The sequence below is a fragment of the Passer montanus genome, unplaced genomic scaffold (assembly GCF_014805655.1).
Source record: "Passer montanus isolate IOZ18808 unplaced genomic scaffold, ASM1480565v1 scaffold2, whole genome shotgun sequence".
Classification (NCBI taxonomy): Eukaryota; Metazoa; Chordata; class Aves; order Passeriformes; family Passeridae; genus Passer; species Passer montanus.
Window position 1 is genome coordinate 29,828,515 of NW_024366591.1, and position 17,199 is coordinate 29,845,713.

Sequence of the window (17,199 nt, forward strand, 5' to 3'; positions counted from 1 at the left end):
AGATTTACTCTAATGGCTTGAAATAAAAACTTCTGCTTTAATTAATACTTTGCTCTTTCATCTATTAACCTGTTGGTGTTATCAGACCTACCCTGAAATATAGCAAATACAGAAACAGTTATGTCTGATTCCTTTCTAGCTCAAATAATTTTGTTTTGTTTTGTTTTTCCTGGTTTTTTTTTTTGTTTGTTTGTTTGGGTTTTTTTGGTGTTTTTTTTGTTTTGTTTTTGTTTTGTTTTTTAATATAGTTAAGGAATTTGAAGGGAATGCTTGGAAGTTATGGGTTTTGGCCAACTTAAATACTCAGGTTTTGATTTTTAGGAAAGCATACTTATTGTCCATGGGAATGTTGGGTCTTCCTCTGTATAAGATGTCCTACCTTGTCACTGGAGTGTTTCCTTTCTTCCTTGAAAATAATAAAATGACATTTCTTAAGTTACGTGATTGCTATTAGAGATAAGCAGCTGTTATTCTCCCAGATTCTCTTCACAGTAGGCTCATGATCTTAGACTTCATTAAAATACCAACAGAAACATAAGTGACAAGTGATATATGGGCTAAGTTTTTTAATGTCACCCACATCTCCTTATTTGAACTGACAGGATGTGTTTCCATTAACACATTATCTTTTTTTCCCCCTTAAAAAACTTGCTGTTTACCATGGCTCGTATTTTAGGAACACCTTAGATTTAAAGAATGTGGTCTGTAGAACCCATTTTACTTGTTTCATATGCTTGATGTTGCATCCTGAACTGAATAAAAGATTGGTGATGATCATCTGAAGGTTTCTATACTTAAATGCCACTGAAGACCTGGATTTTGCTTTTTGCTTAAGAAGCAAGATATGTAACATTATTAACAGTAACCATTTGTGATCCTTGTATTTGAATAGTAAGGTTCCAAATTGGACATCTATAAAATAAAGAATGCAAAGCTTTCACAGCTGCTACTGTAGCTGATACCAACTGTGAATTGTGCTTGTGACAAATATTCTGAAAAAAAATTAGTCTGGAAACATTCCAGATTAAGCAGACACAATTCATATGCTGTGTGCTGAGCCTTGAGTTATAAAAATATAAATAGGATCTTTTGTGAAAATAAATTACTGAAATGCAACATTTTCATATAGCAGTATAATAAACTTAAGATGGAAGAAAAAGAGGAAAAAAAGAAGGTTTTCCCCTAGAATTTTAATATGTGAGCACTACTATGGGAAGGAGAAAGAGAAATACAAAGTAATTTCTCCTTCATCCTGTGGTCAAGGTCTGTGTATTAGATAAGGTGGAGTTCCTGTGTGAAAGAACAAACCAGCCAGGGAGCAACAGCCTTAAATCGGGTGCTTTATAATTTCTCTGTTTCATTGTGCAGCTTCAGTATCCCAAATGTTTTTTTTTTGAGTGGTTCTGAATCCCCTGATCTCCACTGTGAATGTAGCAAACTGTACTTACTGAGGATGACCCCTTGCTAAATGTCATCTTCTCCCTCCTGTAAATTCTGATGTTGCTGTATCTGACCAAAACACTTTTTGGGCCAAAACTAATCATTATGTGTTAGATTTCCACAGAATCACTTCATCTGTAGTCTGAGACTCTGATTTCCTGGCACTCTGTTTTTATTGTAGGCAAATGATAGACACCTGAGATCAGGGCTGACTCCACAGAGAAGTCACTGGATTGAGTTCCTGAATATAGGATCAAGAGCACCAGAAGAAGAAATCTGTCAGTATTCCAAGTTATTTCTACAAAGCCATTTACAATTGCAAATGGTCCTGCAGTTTGACTGAATTCTACTTTATGCCTCTCACTTAAATCTTTCTGTGGTCCAGAGTGAAGCAGTTCCTTGTCTATTTACATGTGCATGATTGAACCCATAAATGTTTTTTTTTTGAGTGGTTCTGAATCCCCTGATCTCCACTGTGAATGTAGCAAACTGTACTTACTGAGGATGACCCCTTGCTAAATGTCATCTTCTCCCTCCTGTAAATTCTGATGTTGCTGTATCTGACCAAAACACTTTTTGGGCCAAAACTAATCATTATGTGTTAGATTTCCACAGAATCACTTCATCTGTAGTCTGAGACTCTGATTTCCTGGCACTCTGTTTTTATTGTAGGCAAATGATAGACACCTGAGATCAGGGCTGACTCCACAGAGAAGTCACTGGATTGAGTTCCTGAATATAGGATCAAGAGCACCAGAAGAAGAAATCTGTCAGTATTCCAAGTTATTTCTACAAAGCCATTTACAATTGCAAATGGTCCTGCAGTTTGACTGAATTCTACTTTATGCCTCTCACTTAAATCTTTCTATGGTCCATAGTGAAGCAGTTCCTTATCTACATGTGCATGATTGAACCCAGAGGTTATTGTCCCAAGAAGTAGGAGGAAAATAGCCTGTTCTAACTTCTCAATTCACAATTTTCCTCACAGGAACTTGTGAAAATTGTATTGGCCATCCAGGACCACTTCTTCTAGTTTCAGGCTGGTAGCTCTGCATTCAAGGTGGAGGATGGTGATTGGGATGCCTTTCTCCCAGGGAATTGATACTGAACCTCTGTGCTTTGACTTTTACTGTCTAATTGGTGATAGACAGATTTCCCTAATCTTGGTTGGCTTTCACAGTGAATTTCAGCCTCCTAAAAATGTATTTGAAATTACTTGATGTAAATGTACCTCATGTAAATGTACCTCAGTCTTCTATGATATTTAGAATGAGACAAAGCTGACTTGATGAACTGGCAGACATCTTTGCAGTTCAGAACTTGGAGAGATGCATTTTGAATGAGGTGTGAAGTTTGGAGTTTTAGATTTATCATACTTTGCCTTATTTGGTAATCAGTCTTTTTCAGCTTTTGATGCAGGGCACAGTGTTTGCCTTTATTGGTTCATCTGATAACAAATTACAATTAATGCCTTGAATTCCCTGCTAGTGGTAAAAAAATAATATTCCTCTATGCACCAAGTAAACTTTGATGGAAAAAGTGTTACCATTTCTAAGTATATTTTTGTTATGTGGTCTGCATAATAGAAAGTGACTAAACTATGCTATCAAAATGTGTAACAGCTTTACAGAAATTGCAGGTTGTAGATGTTATTTTATAGGGTATCTTGCAGCTGACTTGAGGTGGTTCGTAATATATAGAAAAACCTACTTTGAGCTTAAAAGAATCAGTTATGCTATCTGTTATTATAGTTTCCCATTTGTATGTTTGATATCTATCTGACAGTATGGAAGCTAGAGATAGAAAGTTATAAAGAGAAATTATTTGACTAGATAAAGTGTTATGGGAGAGTTCATATTGAGTCCCATTAGCTATGTTGTGTTGAACTGCAGCCAGACATTTTGAAATACTTTAAATCCCTTACGTTCCTGAACAACCGGAGGAGAATCCTGTTCTAATATTCCATCTAAAAGGGATTATTATTTATTTTTGTTGTAGTTTGGTCTAAGAATTTCAGTGAAGTATCAGGAAATTATTATATTTTTCCTTACTGACTCATGCAGTCAAACCTGATTTGAAGCTTGGAGTCTGTTACCAGTAAAAAATACTTCTAAATATGCTGTTAGAGGTTTTAGATCAGTTTCAATTTTGTATTTTCCATAATGTACGTAAAATCCCATTTCTTGCTTGCTCTGTTGCCATTAATCTCTTTCTTCTTTGCTACAGTGTTAGTTATTAAAAATTCTGACATCCTAAGAAATGCTCATCACATAACATCTCATTTTCTTTGTCTGTTACATTCCTTTTTCATAGTGCAGATTACTGTAAATTGCTCTGGAAGCACTATGAAAGAATAATGGCTTAACATAAATAAGTATAAAGGAACTTGCAGTTGTTGCTCATGTCTTCTAGTCTGCCTAGGTATTTGGTCCTCTTATCAAAATGTGGAGAAAAGTTGGAGGATTGCTAAGCTTTTTTTTAATATATTTACAGTTTCCTAAAGTAATTTGAACTATTTTGATAGACATAGAGCTGCTAGTTTTTTCTCTCAGCCTTGCAATATTTCACAACAACATTATCAGCTTTATTATTTGCTTCATGAAGCTTAAACTGTTTGAAAGGAAGCTGAGGACTGGTGAATTTTTAAGTGACTTTATAGTCTCCCTAATTTTGCAGCTAGCAGGGAGATATTTTCAGACAGAATTTAGTTTCCTGAAAGCTGGCCTTAATTGTTCTGCTCTGAGATAGGACCAAAGCTATTATTGTAGTGACTAAAGCAGAAACCCCTTCAATAGAGAATTTGGAGGGCTCTTTGCCTTCTTGTAAAACCCTGTGCAGCAGCTTAGGTGAAACTTTTAACCCTTCAGGCTTAACTTCCCAGCTTATCAGGATATCCTATTTCTTCCAGAAATGTTTAGGATCGAGTCCCTGCACAGACACATGCTGGATATACAGGAGAGAGTTCAGTGAAGAGCCGCAAAAATGGTGAGGGGACTGGAGCGTCTCTGACATGTGAAGAGCTGGGGCTGTTCAGCCTGGAGGAGAAGAGGTTTGGGGAGGGACATGTTATCAGTGTGTGCAAGTGCCTGAAGGGAGGATGCAGAGAGGATGGAACAAGGCTCTTCTCAGTGGTGCCCAGTGACAGGACCAGAGGCAGGGGGCACAAACAGCGACACATCAGAAAACACTTTTTTTGACTGGGAGGGTCAGTGAGCACCAGCGCAGGTTGCCCAAGGTGGTTACGGAGTCTCCCTCAGGTATTCATCAGCTCACTGGTTGCAGTTGGTCCTGCTTGAGCAGGATAGGACCAGAAGACCTCCAGAGGATCCCTTCTCAGCCGTCCTGTGTGGATCTGTTGTGTGTAGGGTTTGTGTCTGTATGGGCTTGAGATGACTCATGGATGATTCTCTTCAAAAGAAAAAGATGTCTTATTAACTCCTGTAAAATTCTCACAGGAAATAACTACTTAGCTTTAAGTAAGCTGCAGAATAAGGGTTGTTATTTAGGAAACAAATTTCCTTTCCACTTCTAAGTCTAGGGAATCATGTGAATTGAAAATAGAAGTTGTAGTTTTAGCTGTTGTTAGAGCAACTTAAATGTACATTTTAACTAAGCCACCCTAGCAAAATAATACTCTTTCCTGAGGAGGGGAAGGCAGAGGCACTTGCTATGTAGTCTTGGTATAGGTTGTTTCTCCTCTTGTGTTAATGGTCTTGCCCTGTAAGAAAGGAAAGAAGCACTTTAAAACATAGGAAAAAGTGGTTGTTGAGCCACAAAAAAAAAGTTTCAAGAGTGGTATTAATGCTATTCACAATCTCTCTCATTCTTGATTTTTGCTTTGATTTTGATAGTGGCAGTTTAAAGAAAATTAATTGAAAACCATGGTTTTCCTTAAGGTAATGGAAATCTGCTTGTCGTTTTTGTCATCCTTCCATTTTGAAAATGCTGGTTTGTTTTCATAACTCTAAACTCAGTGACTTCAAAACGTGCCTGTACATTTTAATTGGCCTTCTTAACACATGCTTTGTTGTTAAATGAAACATTTTTATTGGCACAAAGATATTTGCCCCACCGATTTTCATTTGCTAGTGGTGGGAATGGTAACATTAAAGGCTGTTTAAAATATATGAAGGGAGTTCTGGGGTCATTCCCCACCTGTTGTTTATTTTGGTTTATGCAAGAACAGTCAAAAGTAATCATGTTGGTGAAGTTCTGTCATTTAAGTAGTGCTTTTGGAGACTCATAATTTACACATCAACAGGTTTGGCTTCTTCAAGCAAAACTTGGGACTTTTATGTTAGTGAACAGTGAATGTTGGCAAGAAAGGTCACAACTTTAAAGTAACCTAAAGTACATTGTACTGTGTTATGGAACAAAAGACAGTAAATACAGAAAGTCTTTGATTAACTTCTCCTTTTCAAAGTGTCTTGACCTTTATTGAGTTCCTCTAGCTGACATTTTTAGAAGACTTTTTAGTATTCCTTTCATTATAAAGGGTTTATTTGCGTATTTGCTCCCACATATTCCATTGTCATCTTCTCTGCCATTTGACTTTCTTTAGTTACAATGCCATCTACATTTCATATCAGGATAGTTTCTGTGGTAGTGAAATGATGTAGTCCTTTTTTTGTACAAAATTCTAGAAATGCATTTCTGTGATTAGATGGTATCTTGGTACACAAAATAAATAGAAAACAAAATTGAGTGAAAACAAAAAAAATTACCGAAGCTAAAAGCACCTAGGAAAACATTTGAAAGACAGCATAATATATTCATGTTAGGAGTAAGTCATATAGGATTCACATCATGTATCTTTCTATTTTTAGTTTTAAAATTATTAGTTGCCATTTCTATTTAAAGATAATGACATATTTAGTCAGACTTAATGCAAGTGAATCATAGTATTGCATTATTATTGTATTAAACAGTGATTGTTGGTTGTGTTTCTTATACTCCTTATATTTTGGAGGGCAAAAATAACTTCTCAGTGCTCTGGAAGTTGCTCAGACATTTCAGTCTGGGGTGGTGATGAATAAATTATACTCTAAATAAGGCAGGCAACAGGAATTCATATTTTTGTTTTCTTCGACCAGCCTTCTCCAGCTGGCCCCTTTCCTTCTCTTTACCCCCTGTGGTTTTAGCCATGTAGGCTGGATAAGATTACAGATACTTTTTTTACAAGCAGTCACTGCAGACTTGGTCTTTTTACATGACTGTTTGTGGTGGTTCTCCTGTCTGAGCTGGTGGCTCCCAGCTGTTCTTTAAAGGGTGTGCCAGGGATGCCTTTTAGTATGGTTGTGTCCTTCCTTTGCCCAGTTCCACTCCTGGGGTTGCTGCAGGAGAATGAGAACTTCCTCCAACAGTTAAATGTTGATTAAATCTTCGTAGTTGGCACCTTGGACAGCTGGACAGCCCAACCAGACCTCCCTGGTTTGGAGAGGCAGCTTCTCAAGAGCATCCCTTGCTCTCTAATAACTGAACAAATCCCAGATGTAAGATTTAATCTTCTCCTTACAACTTTCTTCCTCTGTAATACTGTGCTCCCTGAAGCCTTGAAGCTGTTTTACACACTCTGAGCCACCATTCACAGCTAACAATGCCTCCTAGTAAGATATAGCATGAAATGGGAACTTTTTCTTAGAACAAGATACATTTAGCATTTAGACTTTATTTTAAAGTCACAGGATTTTAAGTGTGGGGCTTCTGACTGATTTCCTACTACTGGTAGCTGAGTGAACCTGAGGGTGTGATTTGTACCTTTGTTGCTTGAATGGGCAGGTTGTCTGGCTGCTGTCAGTCCTTTTCCTTCATGAATTTGGGTACTCAGCAAGAGTGAAGAAGGCTTAAAATTGCTTGCAGAACAAAAGGATTAGGTCTTTTTATATAGAAGACGAGAACAGTTTACTAATGAATGAGTAGTAGTGAGAAGAATGTAAGCCTGAGTATTTTATGGCATAAGATAAATGTTACCAGAGGCTAAGAATAAACTCACCATCTCTGTCTTTTGCAGGCTTTCTTCCTGCATGTTCTTATCGAGGTGTCTGACAAGACACTGTCAGACAGGACAACTAGCCAGCACTGCTGCTGATTGTTTGGCAGTTTCTGTGGTTTTTCCACTGGTCATTTCTTTTAACATCATACAAGATAACAAAGTTTCCTAGGTCAAGACACTGGAAATATTAATTCTCTGTAAATGTTGTTCTGTTCAGCACAAGTCAGATCTGAGTTTATAGAATACTTTCTTTCTTCAGCCTCGGCAGTTTTCCAGTTTTCTGAGGGCAAGCAGCCCAGCAAACACTCCTTCAGACAATTCCTCATCTTTCTCCTTTTTCCAGAATGAAAATCCAAAAATCTTGGCAATGGGGGCCAAAATAACAAAAGAAAAGTGGGTGTTGCCACTTCTTGCCAAGTTTTTTGTAAATGTTTCTCTCCTTCCCTGTCCCAGCATAACAGCAAAACTTCCCCAAAAATCCGCAAAATAAACCAGACTGTTTTTCAACCTCTGCTCTAATTCAGAATAGATGCCATAAGGAAAATGCTAGAGAACAAGTGCTGTAAAGGATATATGGTTTATCTGACTGTTAAGGTTTTATTCCTCATCAGTTAAGGTTGCAGAAAACTCTAGGGCATCTGGTAGGTCCTTGATGATGCTCTGGTGTTACTCCTGTTTCTAGGGTATCCATTGGGTTGCTTTTCTTTTACTTGGTTGCAAGGAATCTTAACTGGAGTATGAGTTGATAGATCTGTAGTTAAGGGCAGGCAGGAGTGAAATGCTGTTTTAAAGAAATGGAAAACATGGGGTCACAAGCTCCAGAGAGTGATTCTAGGCTAGGTGTTCTCTCCTGCTTGCTAGCTTTTCCTCCAGCGTCAGTGAAATGATTAGAAATAGTAGGGAAGGGAGGGGACATGGAGAGGCAGTGAGATCCAGGAATTAGTGTTAAGCAGGCCAGAGGTGGGATTAGAAACCAAAGCTGTGCTGGTAGAATGAGTTCATGCAACTGAGGGGGCAAAGAGCACTGCTGGATCAGAACTTAAGACCAAAGGGCAGCAGGAGGGACAGGAAGCAGGTTCTTAGAGCAATAATCAAGATGTTATCTGTAGCTACAGAATAAACCCTATTTGGCTTTCTTCTGTACCAGAAGTTTGTGGCAACCTCCACTGATGGAGTTCACAAGGTCAGCTCTGGCTCGTGTTATGCTGGTGGCTGGCTGCAGCATTTGTCTTGAGTCACATGTGCTGCTTTTTCTACAGGTTATTCTTATTTTAATTGAAATTCTTGCAGCTACAATGAATTTACTGTAGGAGAGCTTTAAGAGGTTTTTTTTCCCCCCCAGAGGTGTTTTTTATTAACAAACCATTGAACTTAAACGTGTTCATACGTGTGATAAGAAAGAATAATTTTTTCACCGGTAGCTTTACTAGAAGAAATTCTGTTTGAATTCATATATTCAAACTGTTGAGTTTGCTGCTTTTTGCTGTGTCAGGTCTGCAAAATTGATCTGTATAATGAAATGGCTGTGTATGAACTGTGCCATGACACATTCAAACAGCTAAAAATTGATTCCTTGAAACTATCTCTATATGTGTGAGTCATGGTGGGACTTGTGACCTCCCTAAAATGTTGGGGTTTTTTTTTCAGGATCCTAATTGTGACTGTTCCCCAAGAGTTAAGTATCTATAAAGTATTTCCAGGTCAATGACTGTCAAAGTAGAATTCCAAATCAAAGGGAACAGCTATCCAAATTGAGACATAGTCTGGAATCTGAGTACCATGTCTGTGTAGGAAAAGAGCATCTCAATTTCTGTGCTTTTGCTTCTATTTTGATTGCTAATATAATTTCTTCTTTTATTTATTTTGGAAAGTGCTAAAGCTAGAAAATCTGATTCACTGAATCCAGGCAATGTCTCATTGGAAGACTCCTGGAAAACCACACTTGTTCAAGACAAACATGATGTCATTTCAGTAGCAGAATTCTTTTGTGAGCCTCCTGGAAACAAATGTTTTGCATGAGGACTCAATTTTTCTTGTTCTGGATTAATTCAAACAAATTGCCCTGCAGACTGTATTTGTGGTAAGCCTTTTTTGAGAAAGCCTTTTCTTGGGCCACATTCAGAGACAAAACTGACTCTGAGTGATGTTTAGAAGCTGCAGAGGTTGTTAGCTTGTGAACAGGTAAATGTATCAAGCACAGCAGTGTGTTTCAGTCTTCTGAGCAGCTGGGAAGATCAGTGTTCTTCAGAGCTTCCAGCGGGTGTTTCCATCTGCTCTACAAACTCTTGTGCTTTCCGTAAGCAAAGTATGTTGGCCTGGAACAGCAAAGCAGCTTGCTTTTCTTTCTTTAATTAGGTGATGACTTAAGATATTTACAGAGGAAAGAAGATAATTTGCTTAAGTAAAGCCGGGATGTTGAGGACCCAGCTTTATCTCCTGGAATCTTTTTTCCCCTTCTATATATGAACATTCCCAAGTTTCTGGTTTCTCTAGTGCAGGAGCGAAGACAGGCTACCTCTGAATGTCAGGGAGGGACTTAAGATATAAATCCAAATGTCCTTATTGGGACTTTGACACATTTGCTTTCCAGCTGATTGAGAACATAGCCATGAGAAGAACGTGCTTGGGAATTTTCCACCTGCCCATTTGACGTAGGAGAAGAAAGAAACCATTCATTTCCTGACAGCATGTCTGAAAACTGGAGATGGAATGGTTATTTAATGTGTTTGGGTTTTGGCAATCTGATTCATAGTTTTTGAATGCTTGTAGCTGCCAGTTCTTGATGCAATGCATTTTTTTATTCCATGAATAAAAAGATGCAGCAGACAAATCTTCAGAGTGTCAGAGCACACTGTGGCCTGTTCTCTGTCTTGTTCTCCCTCTAATAGCAGGATAAATAAAAGTATTTCAAGGCCTGTCCTCTTCCATCAAGCTTCTGGGAAAGAAAAAAGAAGGGGTGGGGGGGGAGAGGGGGAGGACAACAGCATGGAAAACTTTATGAAATTGCTTATGGGTTTCCTTTTCATGTGAAATTTCCCTGAAATTTTCCCCATGACTCATTTCCTTCTTATTCCTTTTTAAGTCTGTAGTTTGGTTTTTTAAATTTTTTTTTGCTTTTCAAAGACAAGTTGGTAGCTTTTTCCGGCCCAGTGTGATGTTGATTTTGCAATGGTATATATTTCACATATGGGCATTGCAGTCTAGTCTCCATATGGGCAGTTGTCCTCTTGTCTCTAATTGCTCTGCACAGAGCAAAGACGGGAAGCAAGGAATACACTTCCACAGAAAACAAATATAAATCATGTGTATTGTGTGAGGGAAGAGGTGGTAGGAAGCAGGTTTTTTATTTTAGCAGATGTGTACTGATGCTTACGAAGGTCCTGTGCTGAAAGAAGGTCAGTGAGAGGGTTTGTAATGATTTCGTAGCTTCTGGCTTGCAGTTTTCCATTCATGCTGATGTACACTCCCTGCTGGGTGTAGAATTTTCTAGAACTCATTCCATGAAATGTGATCCACCATCTTTTAAGTAATAAAGGCAGCTCTTTTCTGGATTGAAAACTTGTATAATTAACTCCTTTTCCTTGTCCAGTGTGGGAGATGCAAAAGTGTGACAGAATGCCAGCCTTTAACCACGACATAGTCATTGCTACTCAAAAATGGAGCCCAAAAATTCTTATATTTACTGTGAATCCATCTAGTCTGCCCGAACTCTTGTATATGCTTAAAACACTACAATCTGACTTCTCTTACAAAGGAAAAAATAAATACTCTCAGGGTTCTTGTTGTACTGCTGAGATAAGGCTTACTTCTTTCATGGAAATATACACAAAAATGTGTTCCTCTTGTGCAACTAGTGTTTAGTAAAGCAATTCAATGCATGTGAAGAATTGTAAACTCTTCAGGACCTTGGCAGTGTTTCTTGGAATATCTGATTCCATAGAAGCTTGTGTGATCAGATCACCAAACTATCTGAGTTCTGCTCACAGTGAATTAAGGCTACTCCTCTTCCCTACCCTCATCCAGGGCTCAAATAGATCAGTTGAGTATTTAAAAAATCATGTGATTCCTCTAGTGAAGCAAAATTATTTAAATTACCAGTAATTCATTTACTGGGAAATAAAGCATAAATACTATAAGTAAAACTCTCTGCAGAGATTAATTAGATTTTGATCTCTGCATTGGTAGCAGTCAAAATGATGACATAATGATTTACATAAACACATACTACTTCTATAACTAACTGTTCCCTTTTTAAAACATAAGCAACCAAATGGAGAACCTTGAAAGAAGAATGTCACTTACTCTTTAATTAAAAATATCTGCTCTCTTCTTAAACAGTACAGACCTCCTAAATGTTGAAAATTTCATGGTTTAGCATCCTCATCCTTTATGAAAAAACAGCTTTTCTTTTAGAGAAATTAAGTGACTTCTTACCTAGGCCCTTTTTACATCATTAATAGCATAATTTCTTCTAGTTGGACAAATTGCTACATCTGAAACAAGTTCAGGATACTCAAAAAGAGGTCTCAAGAACAAACTGGAAACTGAAATCCAAAATAAGATTAAAGTAAGTTAATAAAAACTATTAAACTACCCACACATGCCTTCCTATCCCAATATAACTAGAAAAATGTCCCCTGCATTAACTTAGAGCTGTTGCCTGGTAGGATCTTGCAGATACTAAGAGAAAGTGGCATTTTCCTCAGCTATGGCAATGCTGTTTTAGTTCCCTTTTCAAAAATTGAGTTTTCCATCCAGGAGTAAATAACTGTGTTGCAGCTCACTTCCAGTTCTGCATTTCCACATGTAAAGGGTAAATTCTTAGCTTGTTTTGGGGTATCAATACATCTAAACATTGATAGATGCTCTCTTAACTGTTCAGCCAGATAGGAACCCTGAGCAAAAGCTTTGAAATCTAATTTTTATGTTCTTATTTCTGAACATACAAATAAATGTAAGGAGTAGTTGTTGAAAGGCCAAGTTCTTCAAAATTGCTCAGAAAATTCCCTGTTCAACTAGAAAAACTAAATTTCTGAGATTGGTCACTGTTTATTCTTTTGGATTATGAATAATTTGACTGGAGACTGGCTGATCATGGTATATTATTACTTTTGTCCAGTTCAGCTAAGTGAAGACTGAAGTTTTGTGGTTAGCTTGCAATTCTCTTTACAGATCAAAATTACCATATGTAAATATGGGGAAACCTTTTTGCAGACCAACTGTTGTTGAATATTGTGGAATGGCATTCCATATAGATTTGATTAAGTGAACTAATGGCATCTTCTGGCCTTTAACTTTGAGGAGGACAAGTCTATGATAATTAAAATACCACCTCAATCTAACACAGTTTTTCCAAATTGGTGGCCTTGATTGAAGGATCTTTTATGTGTTCAAATCAGCAGGATCAAACTGAAAGAAAACTGAAGAGGGAACTATTTTGCAGAAGCAATTAATTTTGCAAAGTTTTTTTTAATTACTGAAATTTGTTATGATTCTGCACATTTAGTAATTTTTTATATGTGAAGAGGAAAATGGCAATTTTATTGTCACTTTTTGTCCTTTACATATCTCAATGAGTCTGATGATCTGGCTCTTGAACTGATCTCCAAAACAGCTTGAAAGGGCTAAATTTCATTACATTCTGAAATTCAGTTTAGAAATCCAAGATGTGTGGATCTACAGTGATAAGCGTGTTCTTGTAAAAAAAAAAACATTTTATTCCTAACAGGAAGCTCTCCCATGGCATCCTGTACCTTTTTCCTTTACCCCCTTTTCTCAGAGGAAAAACTTGAAAAATCTTTGCTTTCATAGTAATTTGCATTTGGAGGGTGGTAATGTCACAAAGATGTGAGGCATTTCTGAGGTTAAGTGTCTCTTTAGCTTTTCCTACTGTGATTGCAAATTTTACTTAGGAGTTCTAAAATATTAACCCCCTGTAGATCAAGCCTTCATGAAAATAAGCTGTATGTGTATTTGCTGCTTCACAGGGAGAGAAAGCGCAGTTTTCTTTTGTGAAATTAGATTATAGGATGAGCCTTCTGAATAGAGTGGGATGGGATGCGGAATGAGGGAAAATAATTCTAGTGACCTAACTTAAGGTACTTATGTAAATGCCCAAAATGAAATGAAGGAAATCCTTCTTTGATGGATTGGTACTGGGCTTGGCAAATTCAAAATTGCATAAGGTAGTTTTGATCCAGGATTTAAAAAAGTCTATACTACTTTTGCTGGTAGGAAGCAGAAGGCAGCTAATTTCTTTTCAATTTAATCTTATCTCAAAGATTTTTTAAAAATAAAAACAATCAAACCCTTACTCCAAAAACACAGTAATGTTTTGTATTATACATACAAAAGAGGTGAAAGCTGAGTTAGAAGACCATTCTTAAAAGTACATTAATATCTATTTAAACTAAAACACTTGAAGAAATGTGCTCCTTTACATAAGCAGGTCTGGCTGTGGAAGCTGCTTGTGGTTTAATGTTTCATCACAATAATGGCAGCTTATATGTGCTTGCCAAGACACCATTACTGTTTCTTCTGCTGCTCAGGCTCTTCCAGTTAAATATCTTTAAGGTGAGAAAATGCATATTTAACAGAACCTGTCATCACTGCCTGTGCAGTGAGAGAGCTTTGTGTGAACTTCTTACCCCATTCCACCAAGCATAATTGCTTATGTTTCTGTGGAGCAAAGTTTAATTAAAAGAAATAAAGGAAAAAAGGATAAAATAAAACCAAATAATAGAATTAAATATGATTTACAATGAGAGGTTTTAAAAGTGACTTTTGTAAATAATAAAGTTATTTTATTGTAAATACTGTAGCATTCTACAAAAAGTGTTTTCCTTTCTGTAAGGAAATAATTGGGAATGTTCATCTGATGTTGTCAGAAAGTGGATTGTTCTATAATAAAACCTTGATACTTTGAGTTTATTTTTATCCGTTAGTGATATTCCTTTCAAAGAACCAGCTGTACCTTTACCTCGGCATCCTTTGCCTGATGGAAACAAATCAACGAGCAGCACACACTGGGACTAATGAGGGCTACCCATGTGCTGTTTGACCAGTCAGCCTCTTCCCAGCAGAGTTCATATGGCTGTGTTATTTCACTGGGTTTGTATACACTGGTTACGTATTTCTCTTTGAAAAGGGTGTTAAATTGTCATTAAAGTAGTGAAGGTGGGAGAAGGATCTAAAAATGCTGGGTTTGATGACTGTTGCTAGCTTACCTTCTGTAGCAGAAATCCTCAAAGGTGTCCCTTTTTTTGTCTGTTCCCATTTCTCTGTAGCAAAAATTCCCAAACAAACAAAATAAAACTTTGATTGCTTAGTAAGTATGCTAATAATATCATTATTTAAAACTGAATTTACTGTATGCATTGACCATAAAACTTTTTAAAATATTGATGAAGAGCATTGTTTGTATTTCTTAGTATTCAGATCCGGGGCAGAGGGAACATAAAGGCTCAAAGAACAGTTTCATGGGCATTTGTCTTCAATTTATTTTCCTCAGTACTCTGTTCTGAAGTTCTCATCAATACGTCAAAATTAATAATGGGATTTAATTGCCCAGCAATCCTTGACATCACTTAGTCTGATGATTGACTTCTCTTACGGACATTGCTTTAATAATATATCTGTTTGATCCCAAAAGAAGAGAGCTTCATAAAGTTGTTGTGAAAGCTTCTTTTCTTACTGTAATGCTTCAATGAAATGTTCAGCTGTGGCTGAGTTGGAAAGGAAACACATGCTGTTGTAGCTTGTATCTATGTTGGAAAAAAACTTCAATACAATAAATCTTAGCTGTTGTTGAAATCTCTATGCTCAGCAGGAATCCATGTTTCCTCAAGTTGTTTTCAAATTTTCTCCTTACTGCATTTTCAAAATTCTAAGCAGCTCTACCCCTTCTTCCACGCGTTAGACAAGGATTCTTGGGAAATACGGGCGGTGGAAAACTCAGGCTCATCCACGCCTGAGTCAGTACATTAATCTTCTGGGTTGTAATTGGTTTCAAATTGCTTTTGTTAGAAGGCATGTTGTATTGCCTTGCTTAGCTGGAGTACAGGGCTTTGCAATAGCTTTAGGCTTCCCCTTTGACACAGTGTGTTCCTTCATTCCCAATGCTGTGTTGTTTTGCTGCTTTCTGTCCTCTCTCCCTGGGTGTTCATCTGTAACAACAGCAGGAACAGGTGAAAATGATTTGTGCGAGAAGAAAGTTTTGAATCTTAAGCAACCTCATGTAAAATTAATATTTATATGTTTTAGCCTTGAGAAATTATGGTCTTCTTTCTTCTGAGCTATTTGTGTTAGTTGAAGTATATAACTGATACTTTAACTGCCAGGGGTTTTTCTCACAGTGTATTTGTAGGTACCAGTAGAATTTACATACTTTATCTTGTATTTAAGCTATGAAAAATGCATTATTTATCTTTAAATAAAACAATACAATGCTATGTGCATTTCTAAGGAGAGCTTTTAAGGCCATCTGCATATTATTCCTCATGGAAGCTTGTGCTCCTGTATAAATTTAGATCAAAGTATATACAAGAACTCATATTTAGTGTTAGGAGTGGAAGCACTCAGAAGTGTCCACATATGTTCTCCTGTGGAAATTGGATTTTTTAGCTTAACAATCACAGCCAACTTTTTCAGAAATGCCACTGCCTCAGCCACTGTTCAAGGTGGGTCTGCTGAGGGGAGAAGTCAGAACTATGAAGAGCAAGACCTTGCTTGTCACTGGGGCTCTTATTTTAGTGCCATTGTGGAGAATTAGGTGTAAAACCCTGCTTAGTAGGAGTTAAGACATAGGAGTGAGTTATCTTCATTTGGTGCCTCTCCTAGAGCAGAAATTCCCATACTATTCACTCTGCCCATGAACTTGGAAAGTGGCATCCCTGTGTGTTGTCTTTGGTTTATACCTTTGGGAAATGCAGCAAGTTGACCCAGCTGCAAATTAATTGATTCATAACATTTTAGTAAAGGGTTGGAACAATTTTCCTGTGCTTTGTTTGATGAGGATTATGTAACTACAGTTTCTCTAAATAGTTGCCATGTTTTTACTTACGTTAGCATAAATTAATGGCTTTAATAGACTCCAAGTGATTCTGTGTAATTTCAGGCCTTTGATCTCTGTGTTGCATCCTTTACTATCACTACTATTGCTCTTGTTTATCAAACTGTTTGTAATAGTCTTTCTGGCAACAAAAATATTTCAGAGGTGAACATCTCAGTGTAGGAGAATATAGTTGTCTCTTCGTTGCTCAGATGGAAAATGTCACTTAACTCTGGAACATAAGAATATTTCATAGTCAACACTTACTTTTATTGCTGGTGTTTCTGTGTTTAACTTTGTACCTGTGTTTGTGATGTTTTTTCTTAACTTGAGCATGCCTTACAGTCATACTTAAGGTTATTTTCTTGAGGCTGTTATGTTTGAATGCAAAGTATCCCAGTAAGTAAAAGCATACTGTCCTTTGACTATTTGAAACTACTCTGGGAGTTTCAGCATCATTTACTTTCAGACAGCACAGGGAGAGAAGCCTCAACCTGATGAGGAAGAGAGGGAAGTGGAATGTCATAAGCAACTATTTTTGAGAAGTCCAAAATTTATAATTTCCCCAATAAAAACATCACTTCCTCAATGCCCATTGCAATGAACTCATGAAAAGGGCTTCAGGAGCTGTGGTTACATTTGAGAGTCCTTCTACAAATGTAACTAGAAAGATGTGCTTGCTTTCTCACATATATCGTTAGTTAGTTGCCCAGTTACT

The 17,199-nt window shown here is 37.2% G+C and overlaps 1 protein-coding gene across 3 annotated transcripts in view; it reads left to right on the forward strand.

Moving 5' to 3' along the window:
- Window positions 1-17,199, forward strand: part of LCLAT1 (lysocardiolipin acyltransferase 1) — a 117,399-nt gene that overhangs the window by 12,285 nt on the left and 87,915 nt on the right. Inside the window, exon 1 of one of the 3 annotated variants that reach the window (XM_039707339.1) lies at window positions 2,105-2,209. The exons of the other annotated variants lie outside the window; for them this stretch is intronic. The gene's annotated coding sequence lies outside the window, so the exon portion shown is untranslated. Of the gene's footprint in view, window positions 1-2,104; window positions 2,210-17,199 lie in introns of those variants that run through there. 3 annotated transcript variants of the gene reach the window in all.